This window comes from Sus scrofa, chromosome 5, assembly GCF_000003025.6.
Source record: "Sus scrofa isolate TJ Tabasco breed Duroc chromosome 5, Sscrofa11.1, whole genome shotgun sequence".
Lineage (NCBI taxonomy): Eukaryota > Metazoa > Chordata > Mammalia > Artiodactyla > Suidae > Sus > Sus scrofa.
In genome coordinates this window covers 42,416,417-42,419,830 of record NC_010447.5, presented here as the reverse complement: position 1 = coordinate 42,419,830, position 3,414 = coordinate 42,416,417, and the positions used below count along the sequence as shown (strand labels likewise).

Below are 3,414 nucleotides of genomic sequence, written 5' to 3'. Positions count from 1 at the left end.
CCCGCAAATTTTGTGGAAAATGGACAGAAAATATTAATGACTCTGTGTTTCAATATCCTTATCTATAAAGTAGGTGAGAATAACACTTAGTTCACAGAATTTTTGCAGAAGATTAAATAACAATACTTGCAAAATTCTTAGAATGGTAACTGGAACATAATAAGTGCTCCAGATATATTAGTTATTAGCATCATGATTTTTGTAAAATTAGTAAATAGAAATTTTCATTTTTCAATCACTTTTATTTGGTAAGGGATTTCAGCCTTTAAGTTTTCCTTTTAAATGTATAGTGTGTATGTACATTTAGTGTGGTCCTCTATTTATGTACAGATTAGTTCTTAATTTTTTTTTTTTTGTCTTTTTTTTGTTGTTGTTATTGTTGCTATTTCTTGGGCCGCTCCCGCGGCATATGGAGGTTCCCAGGCTAGGGGTTGAATCGGAGCTGTAGCCACCAGCCTACGCCAGAGCCACAGCAACGCGGGATCCGAGCCGTGTCTGCAACCTACACCACAGCTCACGGCAACGCAGGATCGTTAACCCACTGAGCAAGGGCAGGGACCGAACCCACAACCTCATGATTCCTAGTCGGATTCATTAACCACTGCTCCACGACGGGAACTCCTAGTTCTTAATTTTTTAAGCAGCTGTTTGGATCTCAAATTTGTTTTCAAAAGAAAGAATGAAATGAACGGTGATTTAGTTCTTCAAATGGACCATTTAGTTCTTAATATGTACACTAACTCTGTATGAAACTAAACTTCGAGCAGTTAGAAACTTGAGGATTGGGTCATTCTGGGTAACAGGTTTCTTGCATTATTTAATGTTCAGTTTTGAGTGTTCAACAGAATGGCAGAAGCTCCTCGAGTATTTGGTGGAATCCAAGTTAAAAACGCAAAAAAACCAACCATCTCTGAAATCTCTGAAAACTAATAACAAACCAGAAAAATCCAAATATAAGCCACTCTGGGGAAAAGTGTTTTATATTGACTTACCTTCTGTCACCCTGTCTGAAAAACTGCAAAAGGACATTAAGGACCTAGGAGGACGAGTTGAAGAATTTCTCAGCAAAGCTACCAATTATCTTATTTCAAATAAAAAGGAAGCTAAATTTGCGCAAACCTTGGGACGAATTTCTCCTGTACCAAGTCCAGAATCTGCATATGCTGCCGAAACCACAGCACCTCACCCCAGCCATGACGGAAGTTCATTTAGGTCTCCAGATTCAGTGTGTTTGAGCAGAGGAAAATTATTAGTTGAAAAAGCTATCAAGGACCATGATTTTATTCCTTCAAATAGTATGTCATCAAATGCTTCCCATGATATGGGGAGTAAAAATTCTTCATATTGATGATATTAGGTACTACATTGAACAAAAGAAAAAAGAATTATATCTCCTCAAGAAATCAAGCACTTCTCTAAGAGACGTGGGGAAAAGCGTAGGTATTGGCACACAGAAAGGCAGAACAGGTAGACTCAAAAAGCCTTTTGTAAAGGTGGAAGATAAGAGCCAGCTTTATAGGCCATTCTATCTTCAGCTAACCAATATGCCTTTTATAAATTATTCTATTCAGAAGCCCTCAAGTCCATTTGATGCAGATAAACCACCTAGCACCCAAAAGAAACTCAGGTTAAGCTAAGAATCCAAATGGAGGGTGATAAATGTGGTGGAGTCCCCATTTCAACTCCAGTTGAAGAAGAAGAAAAAAGGATACTGTGAATGTTGCTTGCAGAAGTGTGAAGACCTTGACAGCCATCTTCTAAGTGAGCAACACAGAAACTTTGCCCAGAGTAATCACTATCAAGTTGTTGATGACATTGTATCTAAGTTAGTTTTTGACTTTGTGGAATATGAAAGGGACACACCTAAAAAGAAAAGAATAAAATACAGTATTGGATCCCTTTCTCCTATTACTACAAATGTTCCAAAAAAGTCTGAACCTAAAGAAAAGCTGGAATTGCAACATAATTCTCAGAAAGATTCCAGGGAAAATAACACACAGGTGATGGAGCAGAGCTTCCTACATAAAGAAACCTGAAAGAAGGTTTGTGTCTACCTCAGAACACGTCCCCCACCCTTCAAGTGAATTTTGAGGACTTGAGGAAACATCTAATAAATGTTCCATGTTAAATCCAGCTGAAAATGATATAAAACAAAATTTTACACTTCTACCCCCACGTAAAAATAAAAAGGAATGCATTCTTGACATTTCTGAACAGTAATTAATTATAAATGAAAAGGACTTAGAAGAAGTAAAGGTAGATCACCATCCATGTCGGCCACAGACATCTATACAAGTTTCTAATTTCAATACCGATAATAGTACATCTCAGCCAAGACAAAAGTCAGACACTGTGCTCCTTCCAGCAAAGGATCTGAAGGGAAAGGACTTTCATTCAGTATTTTGTCATGACTGATCTATTAGCAGTAAACAGTTCACAGGAGGACCTAACAATTCAGGCAAAGACTCCATCCCGAAGCCCTCCTGAGGAACCCAATGCATGTGACATCAAGAATATGGATAGCTTACCTTCTGGTAAAATCCATCGGAATGTGAAAATATTATTAGGAAGAAATAAAAAAGAAAATCTGGAACCAAATGTGGAGGTAAATAAGAAAAGGACTGAATTTCTTACTACACAAGAAGAAAATAGAATTTGTAGCTCACCGCTGCAGTCTCTACCGGACTTATTTCAGACTAGTGAAGAAAAGTCAGAATTTTGGGGTTTTACAAGCCTCATTGAAAAGAGTGATACATGTGATGTTTATATATTTGGGAAGAGGAAAATTCAAATCTGTTATCAATGTTTTTCTCTTCCCTTCAACTTCTATATTTACTGGCTTTTAGACTTAAAAAATACGTACCTTTCAGAAGAGATGAAGATCACACTCTTGAAATTTTTATAAATATGTATAAAAATGCTTAAGCTTTGGAGCAGCTTGCCAATTTTGTTTACAGAACCAAATGTAAATATTAACAATAAAAGTGAAGTTTGCATTTAAAAAATAAATAAATAAATAAACAGACACCTCAATTCAATAGAGCCGGGAGACCAGAAGGGGGAGCTCCCACACCCTGTGGCAACAGCCAAGTGCAACCGGAGGAAGAGAGACTCCTCTACTTTCCTGCCAAGGACTCCCTGCCCTGGAAAAGCCCTGGACTCTTTGTTTATCGCAGCCCTCCCACTTCCCCTTCTCCTCTAAAAAAGCATTCTCCTTCCCTTGCCATTCCAGACTTACACGTGGCTCACTTTAGTTGCAGATGCCAAACTGCAGTTCTCTGCTGATTCTGAATGAACCCACCCTTGCTGGAGAAATAGCTGGCAGTCTACTTATTTTAGGTCAACACATTTCATTAACACCATTCAGACATTCTTTTCTTTTTTTTTTTCTTTTTCTTTTTTTTTTCCTGTCTT

At 37.7% G+C, this 3,414-nt stretch overlaps 1 pseudogene; it reads left to right on the top strand.

Annotated features, from left to right (window-relative positions):
- LOC110260583 lies at positions 821 to 2,846 on the top strand (annotated as a pseudogene).